This window comes from Hemitrygon akajei, chromosome 8, assembly GCF_048418815.1.
Source record: "Hemitrygon akajei chromosome 8, sHemAka1.3, whole genome shotgun sequence".
Taxonomy (NCBI): Eukaryota; Metazoa; Chordata; class Chondrichthyes; order Myliobatiformes; family Dasyatidae; genus Hemitrygon; species Hemitrygon akajei.
The window spans coordinates 90,520,687-90,538,831 of record NC_133131.1 but is presented as its reverse complement, the minus strand read 5'-3'; the positions used below and the strand labels follow the sequence as shown (position 1 = coordinate 90,538,831).

At 38.6% G+C, this 18,145-nt stretch overlaps 1 protein-coding gene across 4 annotated transcripts in view; it reads left to right on the top strand.

Moving 5' to 3' along the window:
• The window catches only part of phf14 (PHD finger protein 14), a 259,027-nt gene that overhangs the window by 226,915 nt on the left and 13,967 nt on the right, over positions 1–18,145 (top strand). The gene's annotated exons all lie outside the window — the stretch shown is intronic.

The window sequence follows — 18,145 nt, the reverse complement described above, 5'->3', positions numbered from 1 at the left end:
GCTCTGGACCATGAGTTATTAGAATGCATATATATTTACATGATAAAGCTTTGTTTCTCTTCCTAATTTTGAGAAATAGATTTTCAAATACAGATTTCCATTTTGTCTCCAGAGCATTGCCACATACAAGTTGTTATTTGTGCCATAATTTAGTGGCCAGCTATTTAACACGATTGATGACTTTGGTATTAGAAATACTGTTAGCTTTATAAGTATTTCAAGGTATTATACATATTGACCTGCGAGAGTGTTAGTCTAATTAAGTTAGTTAATTATCTTACTCTGGTGGGTTTACTGGCGGAAGGAAATTAAAGACAAAGATCATTACTCAGTCTTTATACTCAGAGTTTGCACAGATTAAAGATCATTATTCAAGTGAAAAGAATAGCTTTTTATTTTCCACATGGGATATCCTCCTTGTTGTCCTTTCCATTCCCTGTCATCTAGTAGATAAAGACATTATTTTAAACAAAAGTGCAACCATAAAGTGATGGGCACGGATTACTATGTTTGCAAATAGACTTTTGTTACATTTAGTTCTGTGTGCAATTGGTTTTTAAATGAAAATGTCCTTAATTGGATAGTAAAAGCATATCCCATTAACACTTACTACGACACTCAGAAGAAAAAAAATTGGATTAAATTAAATTGTTGGAAATTGAGATTAACATTTCATCATTGAAAATGTCATTACCTAACCAAAGTCCCTTTGGAGGTGCATTAAGAACGGAAGGTTCTTCTGTAATGTTTAATAAAGTACATTCTCCCTCAAAATTTAAAGGTTATTCTGGGGTATTTATTCTTCATTTAATAAAATATGTAGGATACAGTCCTCTTTATAAGCCAAATGACCGCACTTGGGACATTGTGCACAGTTCCAGTTGCCTCATTATAGGAAGGATGTGGATGTTCTAGAGTGAGTGCTGCGATTTACCAGGATGTATCCTAGACAACAGCATGTCTTATGAGGATTGGTTGAGCAAGCTATGGCTTTTCCCTTTGGAGTGTAGGAGGATGAGAGGTGACTTGATAGCGGTGTACAAGATGATAAAACGGCATAGATTGAGTGCATAGCCAGAGACTTTTTTCCCCAGGATGGAAATGGCTAATATAGGGGGCATAATTTTAAGGTGATTGTGGGAAAGAATTGGGATGGGGAATGTTAGAGTTAAGTTTTTTACATAGAGCGTGGTGGATGTGTGGAACTCCCTGCCAGCGATGGTAGTATGGCAGATACATTAAGGAGATTTGAGAAACTCTTAGGTAGGTACATGGTTGATTGAAAAATGGTGGGCTGAAGGGCCTGTCCTGTGCTGTAATGTTCTATGTTCTAAATTGTTTGATTAATATGATGACGTGCAGTATTGGGACTATGGGATGAGGAATATTGGAGAGGTAGTTGATTTTAGGGTGGCATTGCTTTGGGGGAAAGAATAGCCTACTGTATTTTGCCAGCAGAGTTTATGCATTTCTGTGTAAATATCACATGATTTTGGGTACAGGGTTCAAATTAGAAAAATAAATGGCAGTTTGGAGACACAACAGGCTGTTCTGTGCTTCAGGTTCCAGCATCTGTGAAGGGAAATAGACAGCCTATGATTTTGTTCATGGTGTTTCATCTGGACAGCAACAAATGACAGGTTGTTAGCAAACTGGATGCAACGTTATCTTCAACACTGTGCAAAATGTGTTTGAATTCAGCTTTCCAACAACCTGTCATTTTCCTACTTTCAACTCTGAATTGGATTTTAATGACAAAGATAGCATGGTTTTGAATCCTCAGTTTCCAACATTAAAGTCAAGAACTGTCAAATGTTATTTTTGAGATACTTATGCTATCAATTTACTTTGATTTCAGAAAAAAAAACTCATCTAATTCTTCCAAGAACCTAACAATTTTTTTGACAAAATCTTCAGTTCTGTTTCATTAAACTGCCTGGTTTTTTTTGCAAGTAGGAGAAAATATGGAAGAAAAGTAGTTTTCTTATATGGTTCTCAGCAATTTTATCAGTCATAATTTCCTTTTTCACAAAAGTTGCTTGCCGGTGTTATTTTTAAATAAATAAAATTACTACTTAGGCAAATTACAAGAACTTTATGAGCAACTGCTAGTGACTTTATAAAAACTTCATTCTAGTAGACCAAGGATATGGAATCATTCAGATTTATCACCAACATGAATGAATGTACTGATTATAAAAATTACTATTGGATTAATCAAAAAGACAAAATTTTGAGAATTTGAAAGATCAAGAATTTTATAACAAATGAAAGATGAAAAGCTAGCACTTGCAGAGGTCCAGAAATATGACCAGGGTTTATATCTATATAATACTAAAACTCTCATGCTCTGTCTGTGTGTTTGTGATCCCACCTTTAAGTGATTGGGCTATTTTTGCAGTGAATAGAGAAGATGAAATCACACAGTATTTGACAGGCAGATATATTGGGCCCTCTGAAGCTGTCGGATCAATGCTTGGATTTCCAATTCACGAGAGGGCGCCGGCCGTTGTTCACCTTCAAGAGTACCTTCCCCAACAGCATCAGGTATTCTTTCAAGATAATGCTCCTGTGCAACTGAATAATGATATGACAAGAACCACTTTAATAGAATTCATGAATCTTTGCACTCGCGATCCATTTACAAGAACCCTGTACTACGTAGATATTCCCAGATTCTACACTTGGACTAATAAGAGACGGGAAAGAAGGAAAATGGGGAAAAGAGTGGAGGAGTATGCCGGGATTTTTGAAGCAAATGTTCTGGGTCAAGTATATACAGTTTCTGCATGAAGTGGTGACCTCTACTATTTGAGACTACTTCTTCATCACTTAAAGGGATCAGTATCTTTCGAATCATTGAAAACACATGATGAAAATATCCTTCCATCATTCAAAGAGAGAGAAGATTGTTCCAAGCTGACTATCATTGACACAGCAAACTATGGAAGAAGCAGAGAGAACGAGAATGTCCAGAGCAATGAGAGATTTGTTTGTTGTCTTGCTAACAAACACTGAAATCAACAATCCACAGCAATTATGGAACCAGTTCAAGAATGCAATGTCTGAAGATTTCTTACAATTGGAGAGGAGAACAATCAATGATCCTAATATGATGATCGATGAGAGGCATCATGGACAAGCTCTTCTGTATTTCCAAGAGAAACTTGAGAACTTGGGCAAAACACTTGAAGAATATAACTTGCCAACACCAAAAAACTGAACAATTACTCAAAGTGCTGGCAATCTGAAATTATTGCGTGAACTGCAATACAACAGACATGATCGGCAGGAATTTGTTTCACAGAAGGAGCCCCTATTGAATTATGAGCAAAGAGAAGCATATGAATATGTGTACGACTGCTTGGAAAGGAATCTCTCTTCAATGATTTTCATTGATGCACCAAGAGGAACGTGCAAGACATTTATCATCAACTTGATCCTCGCTAAAGTTAGGGGAGATGGAGGTGTTGCTATTACTGTAGCATCATCAGGTATTGCAGCAACATTGCTGCCTGGTGGTAGGACAGCACATTCAAGATTCAAAATACCCTTCAAAGTCAATGAAGATGCCCTTTGTAACAATGATAAAAACACCAATTCTGCAAATTTACTCCAAAATGCAAGGCTTATTGTCTGGGATGAGTGCCCCATGATTAGGAGGAAGAGCTTCGAAGCCGTGGACCGGACTCTTCACGATGTATGCGGCAAGAATGAGGCCTTCGGGAGTATTTTAACCATTTGCTGCTGCGATTTCCGTCAGCTTCTACCAGTTGTGAAATGTGGAAATGATGCTGATGTGGAGAATGCATGCATAAAAACATCCTACTTATGGAGAAGCTTCATCAAGTTTCAATTGAAGAGAAACATGCGACTGAGTGAGGGAGAAGGACGATATTCTGAGTTGTTATTGGATGTTGGAGAAGACAAGATTGAGAAAAATGAAAACAATGAAATCAAATTACCTGAAGATATGATTCTGCCAGCAAAAACTATGGAAGAATGCATTGATTTCATCTATCTGACATTCGACAATCCTGCAGAACTGTTCTCGAGGAATTCTGTCTTGGTTCTTCTGAATGAAATGATGCAAAAAATAAACTTCTCATGCATTAGCTGCTTCCCTGGAATCATAAAAGAATACTGTTCCTTCAATGCTGTAAGTGAAGGAGCTAATGCCACTCATTTTCCAACAGAATTCCTTGATTCAGTCGAACTCTCTTTTGCCGTCACATAAACCGAAATTGAAGAAGGGATCTCCCATCATTTCAATGAGGAACTTGGATCCACCAAGGCTTTGCAATGGAACGCGAATGATGGTGGAAGAACTGCACGACAATCTCATCGTTGCAAAGATAAACATTGGTGCGTTCAATAATGACATTGTCATGATCCCAAGAATTACTCTCAATTTATCAGAAGGGGAAGATGTCCCTCTTCAGTGGAGCCAGTTTCCAATACAGTCATGCTTTGTTATGACTACACATAAGGCGCAAGGCCAAACCATGGAGAATGTGTTGATTTATCTGGAAAAACCAGTATTCCAGCATGGTCAGCTGTATGTGGCTTTAAGCCAGGGAAAAAGAAATGAAAACGTTAGAGTATTCTTGAAGGGTGGCAGATCAACCAGAAATGTTGTCACAAACGTGTCCTTCGTTAAACGAGGAGGAGCTATATTTGTCTTGCTACGCGTCCTTATTCTTTAATAAACTGAGTCTTTCTTCTTTAATTTCCAAAGCACATCACTACCTTTCTCTCAAAGGGCACCCCAATGGGTCATCCAGTTGTCTAATATATCATTAAAATGCAATTAGCAGTTCCTTATTTGATCAGTTTTAGGACTCAGAATCAAGTTTAATATCACTGGCTTATGTCACAAAATTTAATGTTTTGTGTCAGTAGTGCATTGCAATACATAATTTTAAAACTATGAATTACAGTAAGTATATATTAAAAAATCAAATAGTAGTGCAAAAAGAGAGCAAAAGTTCAAGGGGTTCATTGTCCATTCATAAATCGATGGCAGAGGGGAAGAAGCTGTTCTTAAAATGTTGAGTGGCTCCTGTACCACCTCCTTGATGGTAGCAATTTGAAGAGGGCATATCTTGGGCGATGGGGGTCCTTACTGATGGATGTGCCATTTTTGAGGCATCATCTTTTTAAGTTGTGTGAGGCGCTGGAGAGGCTAGGGCCCAGGATGTAGCTAGCTGAGCTTACAACTTTCTGCAGCTTTTTCCTGATCTTACTTAGTGCCCCATCCATATCTGATGGTGATGCACCCAGTTAGAATGCTCTCCACAGTATGTTGTATCTGTAGAAATATGTGAGATCTTTGATCATATACCAAGTCTTCTCAAACTCCTAATGAAATATAGCTACTGTTGTGCCTTCTTTGAAATTGCATCAATATGTTGGGCCCAGAATCAATGTTCAGAGATGTTGAAACCTAGAAACCTGAAATTGCATCCTTTCCAATGCTGGTCCCTCGATGAGGACTCGTGTGTATTCCCTCAATATCCCCTTCCTGAAGTCCACAATCAATTCCTTAGTGCAAGGTTGTTGCGATGCCACCCAATCAGCTGATCTATCTCACTCCTGTAGGCCTTCTTGACGGCATTTGCCAACAGTGTGTCATCAGCAAATTTATAGATGGAGTTTGAGCTGTACATGGTTGTAGGTGCAGGTGCATCAGTGCTGATTGTCAGTGAGGAGGAGATTTTATTTCTGATCCGCACAGACTGTGGTCTCCTGGTGAGGAAATCAAGAATCCGTTTACAGAGGCCCAGATTTTGGAGCATGTTGATTAGAACTGAGGGTATAATTGTATTGAATGCAGAGCTGTAATCAATAAACAGCAGCTTGACATTAGAGATTGCTGTTGTCTAGGTGATCCAAGGCCAAGAAGAGAGCCAGTAAGATTACTCCTCCTATAGACCTATTGTGGCAATAGCATATTACAACAAGTCCAAGTCCTCGCTTAGGCAGGAGTTAATTCTGAGCATGAGATCCTGCAGATACTGGAAATCTAGAGTAATTCACACAAAATGCTGGAGGAATTCTGGTCAGGCAGCATCTATGGAAATAAATAGTTTATGTTTCAGACTGGGGCCCTTCATCAGGACTAGAAAGTAAGGGGGAAGATGCCAGATAAGCAGGTGGGGGGTGGGGGGGTGGGAAAGGAGGACAAGCCAGAAAATGATAGGTGAAGCTGGTGGGTGGATGAAGAAAGGGGCTGGGAAGTGATACATGGAAAGAGCAGAGGGCTGGAGGGGAAGGAATCTGATAGAAGAGAGTGCATCAAAGGAGAAAGGAAGGAAAGAGGGGCACCAGAGGGAGGTGATAGGCAGGTGAGGAGAAGAGGTAAGAGATCAGAGTGGGAAAGTACAGAAAAGAGAAGGGGGAGGGGAATAATTACTCAAGTTGTTTACGCCATTAGGTTGGAGTTAACTTAGACGAAACATGAGATGTTGCTTCTCCAACCTGAAAGTGGTCTCATTATGGCAGAAGAGAAGGTCTTGGACCAACATGTCAGAAATAAAATGGTTGGCCACCATGAAGTTCCACTTTTTGCGGGTGGAGCTGAGGTGCTTGACAGAGCAGTCCTCCAATCTACGTTCAGTCTCATCGGTGTAGAAGAGGCCGCCTTGGGAGTTCCGGATGCAGTAAACAACTCCAACAGATTTGCAGGTGAAGTGTTGCCTCACCTGGAAAGACTGTTTGGGGCCCCGAATAGAGGTGAGGGAGGAGATGAATGGACAGGTGTAGCACTTCTGTCATTTGCAGGAATGGGTGCCAGGAGGAAAATTAATGGGCAATAACAAATGGAGAAGAGACTCATGGAGGGAGCGATCCTAGCAGAAAGCAGAGAGGTACAAGTTTGTGTCTTTGATGGAAGGGTTTTGTTGAGGATGGTGGAAGCTGCAGAGAATGATGTGTTGAATGTGGAGGCTCATCAGTTGGTAGGTGAGGACAAGAAGAACTCTATCTCTGTTAAGGTGGTGGGAAGATGGTGTGAGTGTGAACGTCCAGGAAATAGAGGAGATTCAGATAAGGGCAGCAGCAATGGTGAATGAAGGGAAACAGTTCTTTGAAGCAGGTGGGAACCTCTGACTGTAGTACTGAGAGATTGAAGATGTCCTTGAACACTCCTGCTGGTTGGTTGGCGCAGGTTCTCAGTGCCCTATCAAGTATGCCATCAGGGCCTGAAGCCTTGCGAGATTTTACTCTCTTGAAAGATGTTCTGATGTCAGCCTCTGAAACAGAAATCAAGAGGTTTCCAGATGCTTCAGGGATTTGCACAGGTGTAGTTATAGGAAATACTAACCTAAAAACACTGAGTTGCAACAGACTATAAATTATGTGGCTCATGACGTGTAGGCAATTTAACAATCCAAATCACTTAAGAAACACTCACATGAATTATATATTATATAATATTTATTATATGTTATAAAATTTTGCTTTAGAATTGAAGTGCTAATTGTAGTTTCTACTCAGATTTCTTATTTAATGTGCAGAAGATTCTCGAGTTTGACGACATAATGTGCTTCAAATTATTTTACAGCAGTTACTGGTCTTGGAGACTCAATACAAGTGTATTTAGTTTATATTCAACTAAATGTTTATTTTAAAACATCTAGTCCTCTACAAATTAAATTTGCGTTTATTATTAAAACTAATGGGTATGCTTTCTGGGATTCATGTGTTCCACTGCTTAGGAACAGCAAGCTTTAGTCTTGGCATTAGTGATGCGTTATGCTTTAAATTATCATTGTAATAAGATTTCTGAGATTTTCAGCAAAATCGAGATAGCAGCGTGATGCAAGTTCATGCAGTTCTGGAGAAAAGTAAAATTCAAGTATCACTACTGTTTTTGAAGCTTTCCCAAATCAAGACAACAGTGCAAAGCATGGATTTAAATACATCTAAGGCTTGAACACTATACAATTGCTTTTGACTCTTGGCATGTAACCTTACTCTAAATTCCTTTCTCTTCTGAAACTGAAGTAAGTCATTTCATCTGAAGCCCTGTTCAAATATTACCTATTTTTATCCTTACAACATAGTACAATTAGTCCATTCTTCATCATGGCTTGTCTGTATCTCAATTCCATTTACATATCTTTAAGCATGTCATTATATAAGAAAGGCAAGACTGCTTTTGCCCCTCTCATACAGTGGTTATTTAGCTACAGGTCATTGCCAGATTACAATAGGGTTCTGTTCCTGAAAACTGTTCATAACCCAAATAGCTTGTAAGTCAGAAATGCAGCTGTGAACTGAGGTCTCACAAGGCAAAAGATGCCTTCAGAGGTACTTGTCGCATTGTAGGTTCTATGGAGAAGCATTTTAAGTTTCATTTTGCAATTCTTAATGATAAATCAGATGTTAACAAATTTAGCCTGAACTTGTCTCAGGTAATATTATTTTAAAAGATTTTACAGCACATGAGGTTTTAAGTGCTATTTATGGTAAAGGCACTGCTGCTGGCCTAGTCAGTGTGTCCAGGTAGGGATCATGAAATGGACAGTGTGTCAACTAGATTGTATTCTTTTTGGGTTCAATATGGCAAAATTTCAGTTGGTGTCAAGAACAGTTGCTTTCAGCTCTGCAATAGCCAGCAAATTCATCCCTCTGATCTGCAGAACACTTATTCCTATAAATGCATTGCTCATAAGTTTGGCATTTATAAACAGTAGAGGACCTGTAATGGTAAAAAACCCTCCCTTGTTTTGTCATCTGCAACCTCAACTATTCATTGAATAGTTGGATAGTTGAATGCTGCTCTTGCAGGACGTGGGAAGGCAGGGAGACCTCCAGTGTCCCTGATGACTTTACCTGCAAGAAGTGCGTCCTGCTGCAGCTTCTAACACTCCAAATGGACTGGATGAAATCTGGAACATTCAGGAGGCTGAGGCGGCGATAGATAGGACATGTAGAGATGTAGTTACACTCAGGGTGCAGCACACAAGAGGCTGGGTGGCAGTCAGAAAGGGAAAGGGGTTAAACAGCCAGTGCAGAGTACCCCTGTGGCCATCCCCCTCAACAACAGGTACAGGTTTCCCCCGCTATCCGAAGGTAGAGCATTCCTATGAAACGTTTGTAAGCAGAAATGTCGTAAAGCGAAGAAGCAATTACCAATAGTTTATATGGGAAAAATTTTTGAGCGTTCCCAGAACCAAAAAAAATCTACCAAATCATACTAAATAACACATAAAGCCTAAAATAACACTAACATATAGTAAAAGCAGGAATGATATGATAAGTACACAGCCTATATAAAGTAGAAATATTGTATGTACGGTGTAGTTTCACATCAAATTCGGGAAGACAGCGAGCCAAAATTGATTTGGAGAAAAAAAATCGGCACATACCTGCATGCGCACACAACTGCCCACACAAGGCTTCATGGTCATGGTAGTCTTTCTCGGGGTAAACAGATGTATAAAGCGGGCGTCTTTTTTTCGTAAAAGCGAAAATCCTCTTTGGTTAACGAAAACAGGTACTAATGTAGGTCTTTCATAACAGCAAGCTGTCGTAAAGCCATTTTAGATACTGTTGTGGAGGATGACCTACTAGAGAAAAGCCACAGTGGTCAGATCTGTGGCACTGAGTCTGGCTCCACAAATGAGAAGGGAAGTGAGGAGAAGAGGTGACCTGTGGTGACATGGAATTCATTGGTTAGGGGAACAGAAAGGAGGTACAGTAGATGAGAATGATATTTCTGGATGGTATGTTGCCTGCTGGGTGCCAGAGTCTGGGACATCTCGGATCAAGTTCTCAGCATTCTTAAGTGGGACAGTGAACAGACAGAAATTGTGGTCTATTCTGGTACTGATGACATAGGTAGGAAGAGTGGCAAGGTTCTGCAAAGTGAGTTCAGGGAGTTAGGTGCTAACTTAAAGGACAGGATGTCCATAGTTTGATATCATTGCCCATGACACATGCCAGTGAGGCCAGAAATAGGAAGATCATACAGTTTAACATGTGGCCAAAGAGTTGGTGTAGGAGAGAGAGGATCAGATTTTTGGATCATTGGGCTCTCTTCCAGGGAAGGTGGGACCTGTATAAAAGGGATGGTTTGCACCTGAACAGGAGGGGGACTAATATCCTAATGTGAAGGTTGGCTAGCATTGCACGGGGCATTTAAACTAGAGTTGCAGGGGGATGGAAATCAGAACAGATGGTGGGGAGGTTGGTATCTTTTCCTTTTATTCTGACAAGCATATACAACCAGGATTGGTTTTACACATGAGCAGTTGGGCACTAAGGAGTTCAGTAGAACAATGGGCAATACAGGCCCATAATTCTTTGAAAGTGGCTTCACAGGTGGATAGGGTCATAAAGAAAGCTTTTGACACATTGACCTTCATAGATCAAATTTATTGAGTACAGGATTTGAGATGTTATGCTGAAGTTGTATAAGAAATTTGTGAGGTCTAATTTGGAGAATTGTGTGCAGTATTGTTCAGCTACCTACAATAATTAAGTAAGTAAGTGTGAAAGAGTACAGAGAAGGTTTACAAGGATGTTGCCAGGACTGGAGGACCTGAGTTGTAAGTAAAGATTGGATAGGTTAGAACTTCATTGCCTAGAGCATAGAAGGTTGCGGGGAGATTTGCTAGAGGTATACAAAACTATGAGGGGCATAGATACGGTAAATACAAGCAGGCATTTTATATTGAGGTTGGGTAAAATTGTAACTAAAAGTTATGAGTTAATGGTGAAGGTGAAATGTTTAAGGGGAACATGAGGGGAAACTTTTTCACTCAGAGTGAAAATTTTTCTATAGAAATGGTTGGCCTTTCCCTTCTTCTGGGCAGTGTCTTTACAAGACAAGTGACCCCAGCCATTATCAATATTGTTTAGAGATTGCTTGGCATTCATTGGTGGTCACATAACTAGGACTTGTTATATGCACCACTGTTAATATGACCGTGCACCACCTACTCCCATAGCTTCACGTGACCTTGATTGGGGGTGGGGGGTCTAAGCAGGTGCTACGTCTTGCCCAAGGATGACCTGCTGACTAGCAGAGGAAATGGGTGCCGTACACCTCCTATGGTAAAGTTGTATCTCTGCTAGGCAACTTAAATGGTTCGGCATGGACTAGATGGCCAAAGGACCTGTTTCTATTCTGTAGTCTTCTGTGGCTCAATGAGTATAACTCTATACAACATATTGGCAGGATTAGCCCATTCAGCCCATTGAGTCAGCGCCATCATTCCATCATAGCTGATTTATGGTCCCACTCAACCCCATTCTCCTGCCTTCTGCCCTTAACCTTGGACACCCTTAATAATAAAGAACCCACCTACCACTGCTTTAACTATACCCAATGACTTGGCCTCCACAGCTGTCTGTGACAATGAATTCCACAGATTCAACGTCCTCTGGCTAAATCAGGTGACTTTTAAAGTGTCAGCATTACATCCTTGCTTTTATATTCTAGTTCTCTCAAAATGAATGCTTACATTGGATTTGCCGTCTTCACCAACTCAACTTGCAAGTTAACCTTTAGGGAATTCTGCATGAAGACTCCCAAGACCCTTTTCACCTCTGATTTCTGAATTTTCTCCCCATTTAGAAAAATGTCTAACCTTTATTCCTTTTACCAGAGTGATGACTTCCCTACACTATATTCCATTTGCCACTACAATGCCCATTCTACCTATCTGTCTAAGTCTTTCTGCAGACTCCCTGCTTCCTCAACCCTACATAACCCTCCACCTATTTTTGTATCATCTGCAAGCCTGGTTACAAAGCCATGAATTCTGTCATTCAAACCATTGACATATAACATGGAAGATGTGGTCCCAGCACCAATGCCTGTTGAACATCACTAGTTACAGGCAGCCAACCAGAAAAGGCCCCCTTTATTCCCACTCCTTGTCTCCTTGTTCTTCAATGATCTGATTTCCAATCTGTGTGTTTCTCCTCAGATTCTAAATAAAATCTGTCCTGACAGTCACAGAGCAGGCACTATTTACCTGTTAACATGATTATTTATTTTGTTTAAAAGATCTCATCTGACTTAAAATAGAATAAATTGCATTCTTCCACTTAAATATATTTTTATTTTCTCATTGGTGTGTGTAAAAGGGCTACTGGAAATGGGTTACCCATGAGCTGCTTTTACCTGGAAGAGATCCTCTCAAGGAAACAGGAAATATGATTGCAAATTGATTCAAATAAATAATCCAGAGTATTTTGTATTAAATTACTGTTGTACTTTATGTAATAAATTATACTGAACACAAAAATCATCAATGACTATCAATACTAGTGATATTAAAATCTAACAGCAATTGGGGTACCCAATAATAAAAGTTTCCTTGAAAGGGTAAGAAATGCTGATAAAACATGCCCCAGCATAAACCTAGAGAACATTTCATTATTCTGATTCTGATCACCCTCTTGACACAAGTCAGGAAGAAACACTGCAAAGACCAGATGTGTTGCCCACATCTGTTTTACCATGAGTTATTCTGGGCTCCACAGTTTGAAAGATATGTTGAGCTTCTACACCTTAAACTTACCGGAGAGAATCTAAATTCAAGCTTTAAATTAAATTGTGTTCCTGAACGTTCAAAGATTGAGTGAAGTTTAAAATTCAAAGCAGGTGCAGCAGTATCAGTCGTAGGAGGAACAAAATTAACATTTCAGATCAGAAAGTGAAATTAGTTGTTATTCAGTGTTAGGTAAATTGCTTGGCATAGTAGAACAATAGGCGGAATCAGAATTGAATGAGAATCAGAATCATGCTTTTTATCACTGACATATGTCTTGAAATTTGTTGTTTTGTGGAGGCAGTACTGTGTAAGACATAATCATTTATGATAGCGAGAGGCCAAAAGATAAATAATAAGGTAGCATTCATGGGTTAATGGTATGTTCAGAAATCTGGTGGCAGATGGGAAGGAGCTATTTTTAAAATGTTGAGTATGGATCTTCTAGCTCCTGTACCTTCTCCTTGATGGTAGTAATGCGAAAAGGGCACGTCCTGGGTGTTGATGGTCCCCAATGATGGCAGCAAACTTCTTGAAGCACTGCCTTCTGAAGATGTCCTTGATGGTCGAAGTTGATTGAATCTACATGCCTTTGCAACATCTTTTCATCATGTGCATTGGAGCATCTGTTCCAGGTGGTGATTCAACCAGTCAGAATGAGCTCCATGGTACAGCTATAGAAATTTGCTACTAACTTTCCTCAAAAATCATCAAAGTTCGGATACGTTCACAATATTACAGTGAGCAGTTGGATTTATTTTTATCTACTCAGGAACAAATAAATTCATTTATGAAGCAGCTAAAGATGGTTGAGCGCAGACTGTCTTGAAGATTTCCTATAGTTAGTTATTTTATTAGGGAGGCAAGTTACGAGGAGAATATTATCAACAAAGAGGTATAAATAGGTTAAAGGAGTGAGCAAAATTGTAGTGGGTGAATGTAACATGGTAGAACAAGGTTATTTTTTGTAGGAAGAAGGGAAACATTTTGTTCAAATGGAGGGGAGCTAAGGAATCAGAATGTTCTCATATCTGAAACTTAAAAACACTTACAGTTGTTAGAACAAAAAATACTAACAGCAGAATATAATATATAAAAATAAATAATCCAGTAATTGATGGATATGATCAAACTCTGCAATCTTACAGCTATTCAGCCATTTACACAAGATATTCTGTAGATGCTGGAAATCCAGAGTAACAAACGTAAAATGCTGGAGGAACTCAGCAGGTCAGGCAATACCTATGGAAAGGAATAAAATAAAGAGTTGACATTTCAGTCTGAAACACCATCAACTCCCACTACGCTTCCAGCTAGATCTGCTCTAAGCTAGAGTAGATCTCTCCATGGTAATTCCATGAAGCTCACCCAACCTGCTCACCATTTGTCAGAGAGTTTGAATATACCCAAATGCCTCTGACTCTGGAAGCCACATTAATAATTTGATACACAGGAGCAATTCTAATAAACTTAAAGTCTTAAGTTACCTGAAAATTGTCAGACTCCCTGAAACTATTTTTCTCCAGTGAAACCTGCAGCCAGTACACCCTTCAAGACTAACAGCACAATTTCTCGGTGTTACTGCTAGGAAATCACAGAAATTTGATACGCTAATATCAGCATGTAGTTTGTAAGATCTAGTCAGCGAGTTCCTGACTTCTGCCTTTGCATGGGAGTCTCCATAGTGTTGGCATTTATGCAAGCAAATGCCAGAAAAAAATGAGACTAATCACAAAAGCTATTGAAATACCTCATTCCTAGGAAACAAGAATTCAAGAAGCCAGCAGTTACGTAACAGCTACACAACACTGATTAGACCTCACATGGCTCATGCAGATTTCTGGGCTCCACACTGCAGGAAGTACAATATATTTTAAGCTTTGGGGGATGATGGGAGAGAAAAGTGTGGTTTAAATTTACCAAAATGTTTTGAATTTTCTTATAAAAATGTAAATCAATATAGATAATTCATTAATTTTAACACTGTCAATCTTAGACTTGTTAACCAAAAGCCTCAAGCAATCTTAGGTAAAGACAAGTACATGATCACAAGTTAGTGCTGCCCTGTTGCATGACAGAGCAGACTCATGGACTAAACTCTTATTTCTAAGTGTCTTTGTGTTGATATACTGTAAGGAGCACTTTATTTCAGCATACCTCTTGTCAAAACCATTAATTTATTTTTTAATTTTAATGCTATTTTGAAGCTGGCATGATTTAGATACATCTCTAGAATATACACTAAAAGATTTAAAGTCTGTCTTTTTGATAATGTAAAATTAATATCAACTCATCAATGCTACTTACTGTCAGCATCACAGACAAAATGCAGGAGGAACTCAGCAGGCCAGGCAGCATCTATTGAAAAGGGTAAACAGTCGATGTTTCAGTTCAAGACCCGTTGTCAGGACTGGAGTAAAGAGATGAGAAGTCGGAGTAAGAGGTGAGGGAGGAGAGGAAGAAGTACAAGGTGATAGGTGAAACCAGGACGGGTGAAAGTGAAGAGCTGGGAAGTCGATTGGTGAAAAAGATAATGGCTGGGGAAGGGGGAATCCGATAGCAGAGGACAAAAGCATGTTACTGTCCGCATGTTTGGATTATTTTAAGGAATATAGGTGACTAACTACAGTCTTTTTTTTCCAGATTATTCTGATATTGTTTATGTTAATGTAGAAGGAGATTATCAATGTCATACCTAATGTTGAATTTTATGTTTAGAAAGCAACAGTAAATGGAATTAGTAATTTTCTATTTAAACAGAGCATGAATTCCACCATGGGAAAACAAGTGCAGTAGACATTTTCTAACTATTCTCAGCTATGCCATTGTAGGGTGTGATCTTTTATTTTGGATTTTTGAATGTGGATCCAGTCAAGCAAGGGTAGTTAACTATTCTGTAGAGATAATGAACACAGTCTAATGGAAGCTAAAGAACACGATACAACAGGCTAAGCTTTTAACAACTACTTGAATCATTTGTTTTTGCAAAAACTCTGTTGCCAGTCCTGCCGACTTCCAAGAAATCTTGTTTGAAACAGTCAATGAGTTTCCATTTCATGGATTTTTCAGTCTATTAATCTAGTTCCCATTTTTTGGCTTGTTTATTGTTTATCTGTATTTGCATTTCATAAAATTACATAAGTGAATCACTAAATCTTCATTCTACAAACGTTTGTATACACAAACGTTTTCACTCTTCCAAAACATCTCACAGTTTTCAACATAAACTTGAATTTATTATCAATCTACCCACTCCATTATCTGAACATTTTTATAAAGTCTTAGTTTTATATCACTCTTGTAAAATGAGCCCGTCATTACATTTTTTTTGCAATATTACACAAAGCATTCCACTTGTTTTGGGGTTTATATGAATCTGAAATTGCAACCTTCTTGGTAAATAATAACTACCTTCTTTAAAGACAGTTTTTTTTATACTATTAGAGATACTGTACTTAGCAAAAACAAATTGCATAGAAAAGCACTTTTTAAGATCAATGTTTTCAGCTCTTGTTAGTTGTAGAAATGAAGCATTTTCTCCAGTTTATTTTAATAAAACAATTTAGTATTATTGTTGATGAAGTCTTTGCTTGATCTTAATCCAGTTTTAGTAGGCTCTATTTAATATTTAAAAACTAATTCTAGTATGTATGAAGTGTCATTTTAAATGCCATGCATACTGATGATGCTGATATAAATAATCCCACCTGAACATATTACACTCAAAACTTGTATAAAATTAATAATTTATCTGAAATATTTGGATCAATTTTTCAGGGAATCTCTACCTTGCACATTATACCAATTATAATGTATTTACAATCATCACAATATTTTTTAGAATACTCAAAAAGTGGATGGCAAATTAAGTAATAATTTAGCAATCTTGCAGATGCTGGAAACCTTGATAACACACACAAAATGTTGGAGGAGCTAGTCAGGCAGCATCGACAGAGGGGAATAAACAGTCAATGCTTTGGATGAAGACCTTTCATCTGAACTGCAGCTGAAGGGGGCAGAAGCCAGAAAGGCTGATTACAGATTTGATTGATTGGAAATTTAAAGTGCAAAGCTGTTAAAGAGCTAGTGGTATTATAGAGGTTTTCCTAATATATGATGCATGCATTGTTTTTTTTTTATTATTTTAGGGAATTGGCATTGAATTTTACTACCTTCCTCACCTATTTAGAGGTGGAGTATTGATCAGGATGAAATCATAATCTATTGTGTTAACCCTTTAGCTCATAACAACAAATAAGGTGTAACATAACAAGTAAGTGAAATAAGTTAATAAAATTAACATCTGTTAGAAATCTTCCTCTTAATTCTTCAGCAAAATTAACATTTACAAAGAGTTTCTCTTGCGGAGTATTTGCATTTGAGCAAGCAAGTAGCTGCCACGTTTTTGTCATTAGTCAGTCCAAGCTTTCTTTCATAGAGCCATTATTAAGGTGGCATTTTCCACATGCAATCACATTTCTTCCCTTATGAAAACCAATAAAGATGTACAACAGAGGGCATTGTTGTAAAATGTATAAAGCCCTAGGGGGTGCATTCATTTGACAGCTGCTTCACAATTCTTAACAAAGCAAATGTCAAAGTTGTCGAGCCTGTCATATGAAAATGATCCATGTAGCTATGGTCTCCTTTTCCCTGAATAATAAACCGCTATCTACTTTGCAGTTGCAGTGTCAAAATTTGCAATCTATTGTAAATATTTTATATCTGTCTATAAAAGCAATTGGTACCAGGCTTAACTGTTCACAGTCCCATGTTTATTACTGAGCCAGTGTATTTCATATAGCAGGTTACCACATGCCACCACATCTTTTAAGAGACCACCATTATCCATTATTATTGACACACAGTGTGCATTGCTGCTGGATAATGTGGAATGCACTCATTTGCTGAAATACAGTAGAATTTTCACATATCCTTCATTGAAAGGAGTAAGCTATCACAATAAGTACAATGCAGAGGGATATTTCTATCATTTGCTGTCTCTGTGTGAGGCCATGTCACAGTATCCACATTGTCATCTATCTCTGTACTACACTTTAAATATTGAAAGTGTCTAATATATCAGCAAAATACAGATCCAGTGATATTCTGAACTTGTTCCTTGAATGCTGAACCTCCTACATTTGTCTCACTGACGTCTGACTATCATTTCCTAATGTCTCATACAACAATTTATTGAATCCTTGAAAAAATTCTGATTCTGAGATACATCCTGTGATGCACTGGGACACATCATCGGTGATGTAACCTGGGGTCGTCGGGTGTTTCGGGTCTTTCAACATTATACACACTCGCCCAGGCAACCCGGCCGGGGTTGATCAGATCCCAGCTTGTGTCCCAGCAGCATTGACCCACGGATCACCCCTCCTGATCCAAATACTTTTGTTTACTTTAGGGTAAACAAAAGTATTTCAAAATTTATTGAAAATTAGTTGCTGCTGGTGTCATAATTACAGCTTCTTTCTTAAAATTGAATGCAGTACCACCTATTGAACTAATCATTGCTAAAGAATGTACTGACACTAATTCATTTAAACGATTGGCATACTGTGACTCTGCAAAGACTGGCAGGCAGGATTCCTTAAATAGGGGTTATGGTAGATCAGCAGCATACT